This window comes from Puma concolor, chromosome D1, assembly GCF_028749965.1.
Source record: "Puma concolor isolate L17-30 chromosome D1, mPumCon1.1.hap2, whole genome shotgun sequence".
In the NCBI taxonomy this organism is placed as follows: domain Eukaryota; kingdom Metazoa; phylum Chordata; class Mammalia; order Carnivora; family Felidae; genus Puma; species Puma concolor.
In genome coordinates this window covers 29978895-29999713 of record NC_141676.1, presented here as the reverse complement: position 1 = coordinate 29999713, position 20819 = coordinate 29978895, and the positions used below count along the sequence as shown (strand labels likewise).

At 36.2% G+C, this 20819-nt stretch overlaps 1 protein-coding gene and 1 pseudogene across 8 annotated transcripts in view; one reads left to right on the top strand and one right to left on the bottom strand.

Moving 5' to 3' along the window:
* IMMP1L (inner mitochondrial membrane peptidase subunit 1) overlaps positions 1 to 20819 on the bottom strand; it is an 83161-nt gene that overhangs the window by 57749 nt on the left and 4593 nt on the right. For 2 of the 8 annotated variants that reach the window (XM_086677757.1, XM_086677760.1), the window contains exon 2: positions 4243 to 4370. The exons of 5 other annotated variants lie outside the window; for them this stretch is intronic. The gene's annotated coding sequence lies outside the window, so the exon portion shown is untranslated. The remainder of the gene's footprint in view (positions 1 to 4242; positions 4371 to 20819) is intronic. One more of the 8 variants, XM_025927895.2, reaches the window with a different exon arrangement.
* Positions 274 to 2333, top strand: LOC112865608 (lipid transferase CIDEB pseudogene; annotated as a pseudogene).

Below are 20819 nucleotides of genomic sequence, written 5' to 3'. Positions count from 1 at the left end.
ATATTACTGTTTTATAAGAAAATGTGTACACGATAATTTTAATCCCCCAAATAAGGACACACCGGTATTTGTAATCTATGTTGCATTTCAATTGTTCAGAAATCAGCCATCAGGTTATCTCAGAACTCCGAAACAAAGTGGCGAATCTAGTTGATGAACCCAAAATAAATTTTAAAAAGCTGCCACACCTTCTGTGCCCTTAGTCAGTAGATGGCAGAACCATACTTAAGCTCTTACCCAAACAATGTTGATTTTAACATTAGAGTCAATATAATGAACAGAAAGCCAAGAAACAAGAATTACCTAACAAAGGTAAAACAAAACATCACACATCACAAGTAGCACATGGGACATAAAAGCCTATCAGTCTAGGACAATTTAGGAGAACAGTCCTATGCAGCAAAAGTCTCTAGGGAAATCACATAAATTCTGTGAAGTGACTGATGTTTACAATGACAATTCTGAGCCATAAAAACAAACAAACAAACAAACCCTTAAATTATACTCCATTTGTACTGTTTAAGAAAACAGATGGGTAAACTTTAAATTTTAGAAACATTATGTAAAAATGTTCATACAAAAAAATTTTGGCACATAAAAGGATAAGATTCATTTATCTACAAAACAAACAGATGAGAAATATACTATTTGTTAATAATAGCCTAAGGAATGAGGGATTGCTCAAAATAAAATTCTCAAAATTAGGATATACTATAGCTGTCTTTTAGAAAATGATCTATGATAAAGTGTGGTAACATTTTGGGGGCTTCAAACATGGAACTCTCTAGGCTAAGCCAATTCTTGGTGAATAGTCAAAAGAACATCTGATGATTTCTGAAAGCTAGTCAGGCAAATTTTCCACTTAAATGGCTGTACACACTCAAGAAGATATCCTGATTTCACTTTTTAGTTTGTTTTAAGTTGTGACTGCCAAGTAGACAGGTTGATCTGGTTTCTAGCTCCAACTTGCTACATGACTTTGTCCATGTGACTCAATCTCTCTAGTCTTCCTTAGTTTCTTCTTCAGTAAAGTGAAGAAGTTATACAAAATATGACACGATAGTTAACAGACTGAATGCACTAATAAAGTAAACCAAAGAGCTACTACCTTAAGTCTTAAATCTATTTCTTTACTATGTCTAAACATCTATATGTATACTATTTTGATACCATCACAAACTATATGCCACTTTACTGTACATCTAAGGCCTAGAGTAAAAGAAATTATAATCATTTCAGAATCTTTTCCAATGTTTATTATGTGTTACTCTCAGAATATAATAAATTTCTCATGTAATCATTTAAATTAATTTAAAATGCCATATAGTCAATTATCTTTAACCTGAAAATATATGACTTTTCCACTTCACACCGATAAAAAAACAACATATATGTAAAAGAACGCTCGTGGCAATGTCATTTATAATAGCCAAACACTATCCACCAACAACAGCATGAATGAATCCTGTCATAGTCATTCCAAAGGAATAATATATAATAATGAAAAGGAATGAATATTACATGCAACTATATAGATGATCTCCAAATTGTAATGCTAAGTAAAGGAAAAAAAAAATGCATATGATTTCAGACAATGGTGCTTACCAACTGACCCACCCATATCCCATGCTGCCTGGGACCCCACTGAACACCCCACAGCCATTCCAGCATCATATGGTAGCAGGTAAGCACCAACCTGAAGGAAAGCACGAAGGCAGTCATAGTCACCAGTCTTAGGTAAGTATCTAATATGAGCTCTGAGTTTGGTCATAGGGTCCGGATCTCAGCTCCACTACCCCCAGCCACCTTTCTTTCTCTGTGATCAAAGGTGCCAGCTGCCAAGAACTGCTAGACAAGGTGATAGAGACCCTACAGCTGACAGGAATGCTAACACAGGTGCTAGAGGAGGATGGGACCTCCATGGAGAGCAAGGACTTCTTCCAGCTGCTGGAAGAAGACACAGGCCTGATGGTGCTGGAGTTTGGGGAAAGCTGGACCCCAGCAGAAATGGGTACTGTCATATGGGCTGGGCCAGAAGAACCCCAAGCACAGAAAGGACATCACCCTCATCACTTTCGGTGTATACAAGCAAAACCCTTGGGACTTCTTTGGCAGCCCGACATCAAAGCCACATTCTACAGGCTCTACTCCACAAGCTGACTCTAAAGGACTTGGCCCAAAGAAAGTACTCAGGGAGCTCCTTCAGTTGGACCTCCATGTTGTCACAAGGCCTGGGCCACATGTTGCTGGGAATTTCCTCCATCATTCACCATTCAGTAGAGGAGGCTAAGCAGTGGCAGCAGCAGCAACAGGGTGGCCTCCATCCCTGCTGAGAAGGAGCTCTGAGCTTCTGCTCCTAAACTTGTCCCAAGAAACACAACGTGTGCACTGTGACAGTATCAGGTTTGGGGTCCTGCAAACAGTGCACACTAGATAACTCACCTGTTTTCCCTCAAAGTCTCTGACCATATTGTGATAGGACCCATCAGCATTAATACCTTCCACCCCTAGCCTATACCCTTTCCTGAAGAATGCTGTCCCTTCCTAGCCATCTTTCCAGCCTCTCACTTACCATGAAAGGCCAAAGCCTGTCCCCAGGCATCCTGATCCCACTCTAATTGCTGCTACATCTAAATTTCTTAGAACCCCTCCTGTCCCTCAGCTCCCCAGTACACTAGAGCGAGTCCTCTTTGACTTTACATTGAGATCTCTAATTCTTTATACCCTTCTCCTCCTAAATAACAAAAACATTTCCAATAAAAATATTAAATTGGTTACAAAAAATATGTGATTCCATAATGATTAAAAAGAGACAAAAAGTAAACATACTGCTGAGAAATACAGATAGAAATGATAAAAATTATAGAGAGAATATGTAAATAATTACCATGAAAATCAGGACATCGGTTACCTCTAAAGAAAAGGAAGATTACATTAAGAGTTTCTGGCCTGCCAGGAATGATCTACAATTACATGGTTGCCTGCTTTATATTTATTCTTTTTACTATACATTTATGTTTCTATATGATGGTATGTTTTATAATAAAAGGTTTAAAATGGTATATTTTCTGAAATAATATATTCTTATGGAGAAGGAAAAGTGTTCACGTTTTTTGCTAACAATTTTATTTTCTTGGTCTACATTTCTAATTTTTATTGCAATATTTTAATAATAAACAAGTAAGTTACTATGCCTAATTCTCCACAACCCTAATTAAGAATAGATTTCATAGGCTTTCCCAATGGCTACAAAAAAAGTCCCAGCCCCTTAAAGAGCATTAGTTATCCTATTAAATCTTTGCTTAGCTCAATGTTGTTTCTGTTACTTCTTTTCAATGAAATGTATGCTTACTTTAAAAAACATATACATTACATCCAAGTAATAATTTTATACAGGCTGCACTCCAAAAAAATCATATTTTATTTAGCTCATGGGTAGGAAGAAAAACACTCTTAACTGTCACACATTTTATATGGCTCCAATTTTGGGAGTCTGTGTATGCATACAGTGTGAGGATTTATGATAGGAAGGACATAGACATGACACTTGAGGTCCAACCCAATGTCACTCTGTGTAAGGCAAGTATGGTTCCCTGTGTGTACTAGAAAACATGGTAGCTGGATTATAGGATGGATATACAAAGCAAGTTACACTTAAAGTCTACTGTACAAAGTGTAACATAGGAAGACTCATTCAAAAATAGATCCAATAATGCCTAATTTAAATTATACTGGAGCGATTTTAAATATTTCCTTTGGAAAAACAAAAAATACAGGGAATTAAAATTATTACAAAAAAAGATAATAATGAAAAGAATAAAAATAAACTGACTTCATTTATAAACATTATATACACACAATTTAGGAAATCCTAAAAGGTCCATCATCTACAAGCATCTTTCGATGTATGTTTGTTATAACTTTTAGATGCCACTCAACAAGTGGACAATGAAATTTAGAAACAAGACTACCAGCCCCTTCATCATACTCCAGATATCAACACAATCACGATGGTATCACCCATTTTAATACAGTTGCTTTTGTTGCATATTGTTGTTTTTCTATGAATGCAGCCAAGGAGTTCCTTCTTCAGTGGGTCCAGCTAACCAGTTATTTGCCCATCTATTAAGTGCCAACTTTAAAAAATTACAGTGTCCAGCAGGGAGCAGCATTACAACATTCACAAGACTTAACTTGAACATGAACCGGACAGAAGAAAAAGGGGAAAAAAGAACTACTTACCATAGGTCTGTTCTACAATACATTCAATTTTTAGGGCAGGTGTAAGGCTTCCAGAAAAAAAAAAAAAAAAAAAAACACTTAAAGCATGTTCTCAAAGTATATATGGGTGATCCACGATTTCAGAATTCCTAAAGCAGGAAATAAAAATTATATTAGGTAAAGGATTCCCCCAGCCACGTTATGTAAAATTAGTATATGACTAAATGTCTCTCGTTTTTTTTTTTAAATTTTTTTTTCAACGTTTTTTATTTATTTTTGGGACAGAGAGAGACAGAGCATGAATGGGGGAGGGGCAGAGAGAGAGGGAGACACAGAATCGGAAACAGGCTCCAGGCTCTGAGCCATCAGCCCAGAGCCCGACGCGGGGCTCGAACTCCCGGACCGCGAGATCGTGACCTGGCTGAAGTCGGACGCTTAACCGACTGCGCCACCCAGGCGCCCCTAAATGTCTCTCGTTTTTAAGGTACATATTCCTCTTAGTGGTTCAATGGGATTCTGAATTCAAATATATGATATACTTTGGATAAAATGATTAAAAAAGACCCAGAATATTGAAGTCCTTTATCCACTAGAAAATTTAAGCAGAAGAAAGTGGATGACATGATATATTAAACCAGAGAGAACAGTGGTCAAGGACTTAAAAGGGTTGACAACAGTTGATATACAATTCTAATATATCAAACTCTAAAGAATTGGCAAGTAACAGGATATAAGATTCATTTCTACATGCCAGCATGAATATCTGAGGTTAATTTTACCGATGAAAAGGCAGCAGAGAAGTAGTGTATAATGTGGATATGTTAAAACTGATTATTCAAATATTTACTGAATACAAGCAATGCACGTGATAATTGCAGAAAAACTCTGTGACCAGTTAAAAATTTAGTGACAAATGAAAAACATACTATGTTTGATACTGTCTTGGATGCCAAATCTGCCTAACAGCCAACTAAAATAGTTCCATGTCAGTTCTTATGACTGGAAAAAAAAAGGGGGGATTTTCCCATTATAAAATGAACTTTCAGTTATAAAATAAGTAAGTCATGGGGATATAATATACAGTGTGGTCAATAATATCGTAATAACTTTGGTGACAGATAATAACTACACTTATCATTTCACAGTACATAAGAATATCAAATAGGTATGATATACACCTGAAACTGTATGTCAATCATACTTCAAAATGAAGTTTTAACTCCATTTTTATTTGAGATGTTAAAGTTTGCTTCATATGTGCTCACATGCAACAATTCAGTGTCTATGCTGAAATACAAATTTTTCCCATTGAAAGAAGATAACATGAATATTCATCTTGGAATATATATAATTTTATATAATTTATGTAATACTATCACATATCAATGTAATACTAATAAATAACATGTATTCAAAATTTAGCAAGTAATATATAAAATGGTTTCTACTATTTTCTTCTGGCAAAATAACATGAAAACCTTAAGTATATGATATTAAGACTACAGTGACTCTCTAATAATTATTATTTTAATGAAGCCAAAAGAAACTGATAGATTTTTATTAATCTTCTACACTTTACTATTAAGCTATTCATGGCATTATTCCTTATATTTTGCCCTCCTTACAGTCTTTCTCTTATCCTATATCTTGCCTTTGCTTTCATACATTTCATTTTGGGGGCACCTGGGTGGCTCAGTCGGTTAAGTGTCCGACTTCAGCTCAGGTCATGATCTCGCAGTTGACGAGTTTGAGCCCCACGTCGGGCTCTGGTCTGACAGCTCAGAGCCTGGAGCCTGCTTCGGATTCTGTGTCTCCCTCTCTCTCTGCCCCTCCACCGCTCATGCTCTATGTCTCAAAAATAAATATAAACATTAAGAAAAAATTTATTCATTTCATTTTTTGTGATATTTCCTTATTCCTACCAGTCCATCTTCTCTCTCTTTTCTAATACATTTCTGTTTCAATCTCAATTATTGTTTTGTCAAACTCCTCTCTTTATGACCCTACCAACTTTTTCCCTTTTATGTTAGGACACTTAAAAGTGAGTTTTTTCGGGGCGCCTGGGTGGCGCAGTCGGTTAAGCGTCCGACTTCAGCCAGGTCACGATCTCGCGGTCCGTGAGTTCGAGCCCCGCTCGGGCTCTGGGCTGATGGCTCGGAGCCTGGAGCCTGTTTCCGATTCTGTGTCTCCCTCTCTCTCTGCCCCTCCCCCGTTCATGCTCTGTCTCTCTCTGTCCCAAAAATAAATAAACGTTGAAAAAAAAAAATTTAAAAAAAAAAAGTGAGTTTTTTCTGCAACAATCTGCTTAAATTATACTCTTACACCCTTTTATAGGCACTGTCCTTGATTTTAACAATATAACCCGATTGGAAACTCCATAAAATTATACTGTTGCTACTTATAGAAATATTTTTCCTCTGATTTATTTAAATATTTGAAGAATTCACTAAACATTTGGGAGTCAATCTCGAAACTGTGAAAAATGTCAAGGACATTTAATCTCACGCACTCATTCCAATCAATGAGACCTCCACTATTCTAATAAAGAGGGGATTTAGGATGTTACTACATTAGTATGAACAGATACTGAGTAATAAACTTTTGTAAGTCAACAGAATTTTAGTGCTTTTTATTCATGTGTGTGCATGCACATGTGCATAATATCCTCATTAAAAAGCAAAGATACATGAAATAAACCCTTACTTCTAATATATATCGTCAAGTCTGAAAAGAATGATTTCCCCATTCAGCACTAATATGAGTATTAACATTAATGGTATTAGTACATTAAAAAATAATTTCATAATATCATAAATGTTGGTTTTTAAAATTATAATTAGATTATATAACACATTTATAATATAATTACCTAAAATGAGACCACAGTGTGTCGAATAGTGTTCCTCCCTCCGCCCTAAATTCACGTCTACCAATAATCTTAGAATGTGACCTTACTGGGATGTAGGGTCTCTGTGCATATAACTAAGGTAAGGATCAATATGAGGTCATTCTAGATTAGGGTAGGCCCTAACTCCAATGTGAATGTTCTCATACAAGACAGAAAAGGACACAGAGAAACATGGAGAAAAGACAATGTGAAAATGGAGGCAAAGATTGGAGTTATGCTGCCACAAAACAAGGAGCAACAGGAGCCATAATAAACTAGAAGAAGCAAGCACGGATTCTCCCCTAGTGCCTTTGGGACAAACATGGCTCTGCTGACACCTTGATTTTGAACTTTTGGTTTCCAAGTAAATTTCTGTTGTTATAAGCCTCCAAGTTTGTGTTAATTTGTTATGGAAATCCTAGGAAATTAATACATATTTTGGTATTTAGAAGTGGAGTGTTGCTCTAACAGACACGTAAATATTAAAAAAGTTTGAAGAGAGCATTGGTAGATTGCCTTGATGAGACTGCCATAGAAATAGACATGTTAAGGAGATTCTGGTAAAGGTTCAGAAGGTAGTAGACAGAATGGCAGAGAAAACTATCATCTTAGAGAATACATATACTGGCAAGAACAGAATGTTAAAGAAATATGAACATTAAAAGGACTCCTGGTAAAGTCTCAAGAAGGAAATGAGGGATATGTTATTCGACACTGGTGGGAAGGCAATCCCCATTATAAATTAGTAGAAAATTTGGCTGAAATGTGCTCTATTGAGTGAAAAGCAGAATGTTTAAGAATGAATTGTATATTTGGCTGGGGAGACTTCCAAAGTATTAAAGGTGTATTATAGTAAAATGTGAGAGAAAGAGAGAAGGAACTGTTAAGCAAAAAAGAAATCAGTACCAAATGACTTGGACAATTCTGAGGCTATCTAGATTACATAAGATGCTAACATCACAAATCATCAGGAAAATGCAAATCAAAACCACAATCAGATACCACTGCAAATTCACTAGGATGGCAATTATCCAAAAAACAAAAACCAACACAAGTTGCTAAGCACAGGGAGAAACTGGAACCCCTACGTACTATTACTGAACACAAAATGGTCAGCCACTCTGGAAAACACTGTGGCAGTTCCTCACAAAGTTACACTTACCATATGATCCAACAAATTCCACTCCTAGGGATACAACTGAAGAAACTGATAGCAGGGACTCTAGCAGATATTTATACACCAATGTTCTTTTCAGTATTACTCATGATAGGCAAAAGGAAACAACCCAAGTGTCTATCAAAAAAATGCATGGATAAACAAAATGTGCTATACACATACAATGAAATACTATTCAACCATAAAAAGAAATGAAGTTCTGGTGCATGATACAAGATGAATGAACTTTGAAAAACACTATGCTAAGTGAACAACATTATGCAAATGCTAATAAAGAATAATATATGATTTCACTTATATAAGGTACCTAGATATGCAAACTCATAGAGACAGGAAGTAGAATAAAAGTTACCAGAGGCTGGGCAATGGAGGAATGGGGAGTTATTGCTCAATGGGGAAAGAGTTTCTGTTTGAGATGATGACAAAGTTTCAAAAATAGTGACAATGTTTATACAACACTGTAAATATACTTAGTGGCACTGAATAGTACCCTTAGAAAAAAATAAAATAGTGAATTTTATCACAAAAAGGATTTTTAGCAATATTTATTTTTGAGAGAGAGCGAGGGGCAGAGAGAGAGACAGAGAAGCAACTCCTCATCCATTCAAGTTTTATCATGAGATTGCAGCAATTCAGTTGCATCTTCAGGCTCCACTTCTAATTCTAGTTTTCTTGCTATTTTTACCACATCCATAGTCACTTTCTGAAGGTTTGAAACCCTCAAAGTCAACCATGAAGGCTGGAATTAACTTCTTCCAAACTCTTGTTAATGTTGACATTTTAACCTCTTCCCATGAATCATTAATGTTGTTAATGTCATCTAGAATGGCAAATCCCTTCCAGAAGGCTTTCAGTTTACTTTGCCCAGATCCATCAGAGGAATCACTATCTATTGCAGTTACAGCCTTATGAAATATATTTCTTAAATAATAAGGCTTGAAAGTTGAAATTACTCCTTGATCCATGGGGTGAAGAATGGATGCTGTGTTAGCAGGCATGAAAACATTCATCTCATTGTACGTCTTCATCAGAGCTCTGGGGTGACCAGATACATTGTCAATGAGCAGTAACACTTTGAAGGAATCTTTTTTTGTGAGAAAACCTTAAACTTAAAATATTCAGTAAACTATGTTGTAAATAAATGTGCTGTCATCCAGGGTTTGGTGTTCCCTTTATAGAGCACAGACTGAATAGATTTAGCATAATTCTTAAGGGCCCTAGATTTTCAGAATGATAAATAAGCACTGGTTTCAACTTCAAGTCATCAGTTGCATTAGCCCCTAACAAGAGAATCAGCCTGTCCTTAGAAGCTTTGAAGCCAGGCACTGACTTCTCCTCTCTACCTATGAAAGTCCCAGATGGCATCTTCTTTCAATAGAAGGCTATTTTGTCTAGGTCTATATTGAAAATCTAGTTTAGTGTGACCACCTTTGTTAATGATCTTAGCTAGATCTTCTCAATAGTGTTGCAGCTTCTACATGAGCTCTTGCTGCTTCACTACATACTTCTATGTTATAAAGACAGCTTCTTTCTTCAAACCTCACAAACCAACCTCTGCTAGCTTCAAGCTTCTTCTGAAGGTTCCTCATCTCTCTCAGCCTTCACAGAATTGAAGAGAGTTGGAGCCTTGACCCGGATTAGGCTTTCAGCATATCTTGGCTTTCAACATGCCTTCCTCACTAAGCTCCATATCTGGCTTTTGATTTAAAGTAAGAGATGTAGAGGTGCCTGGTTGCTCAGTCAGTTAAGTGTCAGCTCAGGTCGTAATCTCACGGTCCTGAGATCAAGCCCGCGTCGGGCTCTGTGCCAGGTGTGGAGCCTGCTTAAGATTCTCTCTCTCCTCCCCTCAGCCCCTCCCGCGCTTGCTCACGCTCGCGCGCGCTCTCTCTCTCTCTCTCTCTCTCTCTCTCAAAAGTAAAATAAAATCTTTAAAGAAAATAAGTAAAGTGAGATATGTGGGATTTCCCTTTCACCAGAGTACTTAGAGGCCACTGTAGGGCTATTAACTGGCCTCATTTCGTATTGTTATGTCTCAGAGAATAGGGTGGCTCAAGGAGATTGAGAGATGGAAAATGGCTGGGACTAGGCAGAACACACGTAAGATTAATGGGTTAAATTCACTGTCTTATATGGGCACAATGTGTGATGTCCCAAACAATTATAATAGTACCATCAAAGGTCACTGATCACAGATCACCATAACAAATAATAATGAAAAAGGCTGAAATATTGTGAGAACTACCAAAATGTGAAACAGAGACACAAAATGAGCAAATGCTGTTGGAAAAATGGTGCCAGTAGACTTTCTCATTGCAGGGTTGCCACAAGTCTCCAATTTGTAACAAATGCATTATCTGTGAAGCACAATAAAGTGAAATAAACCAAGGGATGCCTACAATACAAAATGGCCTTTAACTTTGTTTTTAACTTTCCATTTGGGGAATGAAAAATATAAAAAGTAAGACATGACATTAAAATTCTAAAGATTTTTGGGGCGCCTGGGTGGCGCAGTCGGTTAAGCGTCCGACTTCAGCCAGGTCACGATCTCGCGGTCCATGGGTTCGAGCCCCGCGTCAGGCTCTGGGCTGATGTCTCAGAGCCTGGAGCCTGTTTCCGATTCTGTGTCTCCCTCTCTCTCTGCCCCTCCCCCGTTCATGCTCTGTCTCTCTCTGTCCCAAAAATAAATAAAAGTTGAAAAAAAAAATTTAAAAAAAAAAAAAAATAAAATAAAATAAAATTCTAAAGATTTTTTAAAATTTTAATCAACATCCATTACCCTACAGTTCTGCAGATTACCAATATAGACAGTCTTGATTGGGTTCTTTGCTCAGGGTATCACAAGGCCAAATATCAGGATTTCAGACTGAGCTCTTCTCTGGAGTCACTGAGGAACAATCCACCACCAACCACTTCTAGGTTGCTGGCAGAACCCTGTTTCTTGCAATGAGATATAGTCTAAGGTTCCCTCTTTTTGCTTGTTACCAGCTGAGGGCATCTCTCATCTCCTTAAGGTTTCCTATATTCCTTTTCCCATGCTGTCTTCATCTTCAGACCCAGCATGTTACAACTTCCTTTTCTGTTACCAGGTGGAGAATATTCTTTTTTTCCCCTGAAAGTCTCATGATTAGATCAGGCTCAACATGGTCAGTTTCCCCATCTTTAGGTCAACTGTGCCATGTGAAAACATAATTAGGGAAGTGACATCTAAGAACGTTCACACGTTCCAGGGCTTAGGGTGGGGCATCACTGGGAAGCCAAATTCAATCAAATTCTAAAGATTTTTAAAAGCAAATCTTTTATGAAATTATTAAAGATCTTGTTTCAGTGCTGGACAATCCTGATAAAAAAAAGTTCTTTAATCTGAGTTGAAATTAAAATTTCTATGCTCTGGAGAAACAAAGGGTCTTATTTCCCTTTCACCAGATTAACACAGGCCTTAGGAAACTCAAAATTATTCATCTCTGGGTTAAATATATTGCACTTACTGTCTCAGTTGTTTCATATCACATTTTCTCACCATCCTAGTCACTATGGATATATAACCCATTTTAGCAAGGGAAATATGCCTCATTTCTAGTGCTAATATTCATAAATTGGCTAAATAAAGAGCTACCTTTATGGAGGACACTGAGTTTGGATACAAGTGCAACTACTAAATGAGAGCATGGATTTTTGTCATCAGACAGCTCTGTTGTGAATCCTCGTTCTACCACTTGGTAGTTACAGGACTATGATGATTAATTTTGTGTGTCAACTTGACTGGGCTATGGGGTACCAAAATACCTAGTCAAACAATATTCTGGGTGTTCCTGTGAGGGTGCTTCTGGAATAGATTAACATTTAGATTATCAGACTGAGTAAAGCAGACTGCCGTCGCTAACATGAGTATGCCCCAACCAATCCGTTGAAGGCCTGAATAGAATAATAGGCTGACCCTCAGGCCAGTAAAAGGGGGTGAAAAGCATCAACATACTAGAGATTTTGAAGAATTTCTATAAGATATAATGTATGAAATCACAGTGATAGGTAGGTTAGGGTGGAAATGACAGAGTGGAGTAGTTCTGAAAGAGGTGGTAAGTCCTACAAAACATAAAAAGTACGCTGACCCCTGGCCAAGCACACACAAAGAATGTTTCAGGGAAGATAAGACTTTTTTTCTTGTGATTCCAAAGGGGTTGTGGGCTGAATCAACAGTTATGGAGACAAGCATAGTTAAAAAAGGTAAAAATTGCCTGATATGGTGCCTGGAAACCTAGGGAAGAATCCTCCTTATCTGGTTATTAGAGAAGCGCCTGGCCTGTCTGCTTATTTATTCTGAGCAAAGCACACTAATAAGTAAATCCTACCTACCTACCAAAAAACTCCCCATAAATATTCTTTCCATTTAGGGTAAAGATTTGCTATGGAATCAAGAAAAAAACCTATTCCAATAATCTATATTATTCAACTGGTCATATATTAACATGAGGGGCATCCAAGGATCACCAACATTTAAGGAAACCACAAGAATGAAAAAGGCCCATGATGAAAAAAAGAACAAACAACTCTAGAGATAACAGGTAATTTGAGGGAAAAAGAAAGAAAAAGAATTCCAATTAACATCTTCAGAAAAACTGGATAAGATATTGTACCTACAAAACAAGAAGCGTATGAAAGAGTAGAATTAAAAGAACAAAGAGTATAGTTTAAAGAAATTTAAAATAGAATGCCTATCCACCACCATCTCCCCCGCCCCCGCCCTGCAACATACAAAAAAACTTGAAAAGTTGGAACAAAAGTTGAAGAAATACAGAGTAATAACCCAGTGTGGGTGATAATCTCTTTCAAAATAGTACAGGAAAAGAGACTCCTCTGTCCTCTCCAACACACACACACACACGAGGAAAAATAATGGAAAGGACCCAGACAATACAGAGCAGAAGAAAAAAATATATATACTACTAAGTACATGTTTGATCTAGAGTAGAAGTTGTCAAACTTGGGCCAACCAGCCAAATCCTGCCAGGACCACTTTAGCAATTAAGGTTTTACTGTAATACAGAATGCTTATATGTTTACATGTTCTCTGTGGCTGCTTTCCTACTAACTACAACAGTAGAGTTAAGTTGCAACAGGGACCATATGGTGTGCAAAGCCTAAAATATTTACCATTTGGTCTTTTACAGAAACATTTGTCGAATCTTGATCTATAGCTATGCTGTCGATTATAGTAGCAACTAGCCAAATGCAGTGTTTAAATTTAAATAATAAAATTAAAACTTCAGTTCCTCAGTCATGTCAACCACACTGCAAGTGCCCAATAGCCATATGTATTTAATGGTTATTGTACTGGACACTGCAGGCATAGAACATTTCCATCAACAGAAGAAATTCTGCTGGACATGGCTTATTTGGAAATTACTACAATAGATTACTAGAACTATATTTTAATTATTGCTTTAAAAAGTACTATAGTGAAAAAATAAACATATAGGTAAGAGAAGCAGGAAGAAAGATTAAATTCAGAAAAAGATAAATTAGTAATGTTAGAAATGGATATCATTAATGCATAAACCTAAGATGTCATTCTATGAAAATACCTTTAAAAGTTATATATGTATATGTTTGTGTGTGTGTGTGTGTGTGTGTGTGTGTGTATATATATATATATATATATATATACATTTTTTTTTTTTTTAAATAATGCTTCAGGGCACCTGGGTGGCTCAGTCAGTTAAGCATCCAACTTCAGCTCAGGTCATGATCTCGCAGTCTGTGAGTTCAAGTCCCAGGTCAGGCTCTGTGTTGACAGCTCAGAGCCTGGAGCCTGCTTTGGATTCTGTGTCTCCATCTCTCTCTGCCCCTCCCCCACACATGCTCTGTGTCTCTCTCTGTCTCTCAAAAATGAATAAATATTACAATTTTCTTTAAAATAATGCTTCAAAGTTATTCAGAGAAAAGAAAATCCAAATATATAGCATTACAAATAAGTTAGTAAATGTCATCACAGATATAGAAGGGATTATAAAAGAATTCAATGTAGGGAATGCAAATAATGCTATCAAACTTGAAAGTAATAAAAAAAAAGTGTTTCCTAAGATAATACAATTCAAAGAAAGGTAAAATATGGAACGAGTCATGAATAAAAAGTTGTATAATAGATGGCTCCAATTTAGTTCTGAGTTAACAAGGAAAATGTTTGCTACGAATTTTAATTTTCATCTTATACTGCAAGAAACTTCATATCCAGTATATAAAGTATAAACATATTTCATACCCAGACTCTTAAACTAGAAAACAGTAGTCAAAATAACATATTTCCCTCTGTTAACACTACTCATTGGGCCAAGAATTATATATTTCTTTAGAGGGGAGCTTTACTAGTCTTTGAGACCCTCCATGCAAAATCAGATATGATGTAAGAAGCTTCAAATAGAATGGTTTTAAATAAGTGGCCTTTCCCTGGGTTTCCATAATTATTCGTAGTGAAGATGAACTGATCACACCTCATCAGAAATGTCCAGGACAATTAGAACAACACATGGGTTCAGATTAGCACAACAGTTTTATGCCTATGAGATTCCTCAAAGGTAACACACGAAAGGAGCACCTGGCACCAGTCACCAGTTGTTCAATTCCTTATTTGGGCTTTCTTGAAGAAGAGTCCCAGTTTATCCTGCTCTAGAATTTCTTTTACTTTTATCACTGAAAATTGTTAGTGTTCTAGTGTTTACCACTAAAAATGTCTTGTTTACCTTTATAGATACATTTACTTGACAAATTTCCTTGAACTAAAACATGTTTACCTTCTGACACATTTACCCTACTACACTGAATATTCCAACATAGGAGTATACAATGGATTTTTAAATTTTAATTTTAAACTCCCCCAGTTTTCTGTTTATATTTAAATATCCACTAAAAGCGGGATGAACGTAAGTACTCATGTGCTCTGGACAGTTCCAGATTATACCTGCTTTCCTTGCATCCAGTATAATGTGTTATTTTGGCATTCTTAAAATTTCCTAAAAAATTCATGGGTCAGTGAGGAAATCAAACCAAAAAAGTTGAAAATATTTTGAAATAAATGCTTATGAAAACATAAAATATTAAAAGTTGTAGGATGCAGCGAAAGCAGTATTTAGAGAAATTACACTCTTAACTATAATCAGTATATTGGAAAAGAAGAAAGGAAGAAAATCGATGAATTAAGCTTTTATCACAAGGGGGAAAACCAAAATCTCAGCAAATCAAAACTAATAAATGTAGAAAACAGATAAAAATAAAAAGCAGTAATTGACATAGTAAAAAGTAAACATAAAACAGAAAAAAAATTAAGCCCAAAAGTTGGATTTTTGGGAAAAGAATAAAAATGAAAAATCTCTAGCAATCCTAACTATGAAAAAAGGAATAAACACAAATAATATTAGCAATTATAGTCATTAAAAACGTAGTAAGAACTGCTTCTAGTATGGTGAAATACACTTACAACACTGTTCCCATAGATAACCATAAAAGCAAGACCAAATACAAAAACAATTACCTGAAGGCTCTACAGACTAAATAGAAGCCAAAAGATTTTGCTGACGAGTCAAAGTTGTAAAAGATTGTCACAAAGGTTTCTTATTTTTACAGATTTAGTTTCAGCACAATACAGTATAAGTAGTTAAAAAAGGAAAAAAGTCATCCTGAAAAACCTGAAGTATCGCAAACTAACCAATGAAATGGGGAAGCCAGAAAAAAAATCTACCTAATCAATGTGATTTTACTTATTGAAAAAGTAATGATTCAATATAGCAGCGAAAGAACTGTCTTTTCAATAAATGGTAGTAGGTCAATAAACTATCTATACAGGAAAAACAAATACACCTTTACTCCTACCTAACACTGAAGGAAAAATAAAATCAATTCCAGCAGATTACAGAAGAAATATCTAGAAAAAACATTGAGATCATCTTTGAAATCTTGGAGTAGGCAAACAGCCATAAAATAAAAAATTGATACATCAGAATATATTCTGACTAAAAATGAAAGACAAAAATATGAAAAGGTAGGGCACTCGGCTGATTCAGTCTGTGGAGCATGCTACTCTTGATCTCAGCATTGTGAGTTAAAAGCCCCATGTTACAGGAAAAGATTACTTAAAAAATAAAATCTTAAAAAAAAAAAAAATATGAGGGGCACCTGGGTGACTCAGTCAATTAAGCATCTGACTTCGGCTCAGGTCATGATCTCACAGTCCATGAGTTCAAGCCCCATGTCTGGCTCTGTGCTGACAGCTGAGAGCCTGGAGCCTGCTTCAGATTCTGTGTCTCCTCTGTGCCCCTCCTCCACTCCAGCTTGGTCTCTCCCTCTCTCTCAAAAATAAATAAACATAAAAAAAAAAGAATATGAAAAGGGAAGTCACAGACTAAGAGAGGAAATTTGTAACACATTTATTCCAAACTGGACTTCTTTCCAAAATATAAAAAGAATCTAAAAATCTAGACAATCCAACAATACTTAAAAAAAAAAAAAAAAAAAAAAATTAGCAAAGACATGACCAGACTCTTCACACAAGAAGTTTATCTAAATGGCCAATAAACATACAAACAGGTGCTCAACTTGATCAGTCAAAATCCAAATGACAATGTCATACCACAACCCTTTCAGAAAGGCTACAGTGAAAAGAAAATATTAAGTGTTGGTAAGGATGACAGACAACTGAAATTCTCAAACATTCCTGGTAAGAGTGTAAATTGGTACAACCACGTTAGAAAAATATTTGGCCCCAAACAGCAAACTAGCCAAATCCCTTTCAACAGTAGAATGAATAATGAATTGTGATATATTTACACAATACTACAATTTTTTTAATTTTTAATTTTTATTAAAAAAAATTTTTTTTAACATTTATTTTATTTTTGAAAGACATAGAGCGACAGAGAGCAACTGGGGTAGGGTAGGGGCAGAGAAGAGACAGGGGGACACAGAATCCGAAGCAGGCTCCAGGCTCTGAGCTGTTAGAACAGAGCCTAATGCAGGGCTCAAACTCACATACTGTGAGATCGTGACCTGAGCCGAAGTCGGACACTTAACCAACTGAGCCACCCAGGTGCCCCAATTTTTATTTTTTTTAAAGTTTATTTGAGAGTAGCAACCATGGTGGAGGGACAGAGAGAGAGAGAGAGAGAGAGAGAGAGAATCCCAAGCAGGCTCTGCACTGACAGCACAGAGCCCGATTCAGGGATTGAATTTTTATGAACCATGAGATCATGACCTGAGCCGAAATAAGAGTTGGATGCTGAGCCATCCAGGCATCCCTACACATCACTATAAAGCAATAAATAATCCACATCTGTACACATTAATAGCAATCATTTCACAAATACAGTGTTGAACAAAAGAAGTCAAATAGTGATGGCTTCATTTACATAAAGTACAAAAACAGGTAAAGCAAATCAGGACCATGGTTTCTCTTTGTGAATGTACTAAAAGGAAGCAAAAAGAGATTACATGGGGTTAAGAACTCACCCTGTGCACACATGATTTTGACATTTATTCATTCAATCATGCTGCCAGAACACCATCAGACCTTGTAGTAAGCCTCTACAAGATCTCTATTAATATGGTTTACCTTCATAGTCACGGTTGTAATATGAACCCTAAGTCTCAAAAAGCCACTGAAGTATCCATTTCAGTCATAAGATGCTAGTTGCTTACCATGACCATTAAGTTTTCTGATATACCTTAAATAGGTTGCTACAGTTTTAGAACTGCACTCGAAGACTTCTCAGAATACCAACTTGTTGGAACCCTTGTGAAAATGGTCCTACTATGTGGCAACAAAAGTGATATAGACATTGCTTATGGAAACCTCAGATTGAAATTTTATACAGCTAATTTCATATTAAAGAAGTTTTAGGGTTACAATAAAATTGAGAGAAAAGTACAGAAATTTTCCATATACTCTTGACTCCACACGTGTATAGCCTCACCTATTATCAATATTAGTCACCAGAAAATAGCACATTGTTTTACCAAGGATGAACCTATATTGAGATATTATAATCACCCAAAGTCCACAGCTGATCTTAGGATTCACGTTTGGTGCTGTACATTTCTATGGGTTTGAACAAAAGCATAGTGACATATCCAACAATTATATGGAACATTTTCACTAAAAATCCCCTATGCTCTGTTTATTCATCTTTCCCCACCAAACACTTCTGACAACCACTGATCTTTTTATGGTCTCTACAGTTTTACTTTTCCAGAATTTCATAGAGTTGGACTAGGTATGTAGCTTTTTCAAATTGGTTTCTTTCACTTAGTAATTTGCATTTAAGGTTCCTCCATGTCTTTTCATAGCTTGATAGCTCATTTGTTTTTACCACTGAATAATATTCCATCGTCCAGAATTTTATTCATCCATTCACTTAATGAAGGACATCTTGGTTGCTTCTAAGTTTTGGCAATTATGAGTAAAGCTGCTATAAACAAACATCCATGTGCAAGTATGCATGTGGATATTTTCAACTCCTTTGGATAAATGCCTAGGTGAATGACTGTTGGAGCATATGGTAAGAGCGTGTTCAGTTTTGTAAGAAATCTCCAAATTATCTTCCAAAGTGGCTGTACAATTTTGATTTTCATCAGCAATGTATAAGAATTCCTGTTGCTCCACATTCTCATCAGCACTTGGTGTTGTCAGTGTTTCAGATTTTGGCCACTTTAGTAAGTATGCACTAATAGCTCAATGTTGCTTAAATTTCCATTTCTCTGATGACATATGATGTGAAGCATCCTTTCATTTGCTTTTTGTCATCTGTATGTCCTCTTTGGTCAAGTGTATCATAAGGTTTTTGGCCCATTTTTAAATCTGGTTGTTTACTATGGAGTTTTTTTTAAAGAGTTTATATATTCTGGATAACAATATTTTACCAGGTATATCATTTGCAAATATTTTCTTATGTAGCTTTTCTTCTCATTCCCTTGACATTGTCTCTCAAAGAGCAAGAGTTTTTAATTTTAATGAACTCAAGGTAATCAATTCCTTCTTTCACGGATATGTTTGGTTTCACATCTAAAAAAGTATCATATATCCAAGATTGTCTAGTTTTCTCCTATGTTATCTTCTAGGAGTTCTATAGTTTTGCATTTTATGTTTAGATATGTGATCCAATAGAGTTAATTTTTGTGAAGGATGTAAGGTCTGTGCCTAGATTCTAATTTTTCTTTGCCATTTATATGTTCTTCCAGCATCATCTGTTGAAAAGACTATCTTTGCTTCATTATATTACCTTCACTCATTTGTCAAAGATCAGTTGATTGTAGTTATGTGAATTTATTTCTGGGTACTCTATTCTGTTCCACTGATCTATTCTTTTGCCAATTCCACACTGTCTTAATTAGCATGACTTTGTAGTAAATCTTGAAGTCATGTGGTTTCAGTCCTCCAATTTTGCTATTTGCGTTTGCTATTTTTGGTCTTTTGCCTCTTCATAAGAACTTTAAAATCAGTTTGTCAATATTCATAAAGTAATTTGCTGGGATTTTAATTTGGATTGCATTGAATCTAGAGATTAATTTGGGAAGAACCGACATCTTGACCTTGAGTTTCATACCCATAAACATGGAATATCTATTTATTTTTTTTGGTTTTTCTTCAATTTTATTCATCAAAGTTTTGTAGTTTTCCTCTTATAGATCTTATAAATATCTTTTTCAGATTTATGCCTAAGTACTTAATTTTTTTGGCTACTAATGTAAATTAGATTGTGTTTTCAATTTCCAATTCCACTCATTCATTGTTGGTATATAGGAGCTGATTTCATTTTGACAGCAAGGAGAGATAACTTTAATGAGAATGTGTAGGTTGAGGTGAGATTTGAAGGATAAGTATAAATTAACTAGTGGCCTTTAGGAGGAAGAAAACTTGTGGAGTACAGGAGAATGAATAAATGCTAGAGTAGAGAGAGTAAGGAAATTTACAGAATGATGTGCCTAGAGAGGCAAGTAAAGGGAACTACATGCAAGTGCTTAGTATTGTTTTTATATTATCAGATTTCTATTTAGAAAGGATTAGGATAGCTCTTGAATAAAGAATATACTGCAGGTGAACCATGATGAGGGCTATATGTCCCAGAATGGATTAGAAAGCTATGAAAATGGGGCGCCTGGGTGGCTCAGTCAGTTAAGCCTCCGACTTCAGCTCAAGTCACGATCTCAAAGTCCGTGAGTTCGAGCCCCGCGTCGGGCTCTGGGCTGATGGCTCGGAGCCTGGAGCCTGCCTCCGAATCTGTGTTTCCCTCTCTCTCTGCCCCTCCCCCGTTCATGCTCTGTCTCTCTCTGTCTCAAAAATAAATAAACGTTAAAAAAAAAATTAAAAAAAAAAAAAAAAAAGAAAGCTATGAAAAAGTAAACTCCATAGGTCTTGGCAATGTAATGGATACGGCAGAATGATGCTTGAAAGAGGACCTGAGTGGGGCACCTGGGTGGCTCAGTCAGTTAAGCGTCAGACTCTGGTTTCGGCTCAGGTCATGATCTCACAGTTTGTGAGTTCGAGCCCTGCAT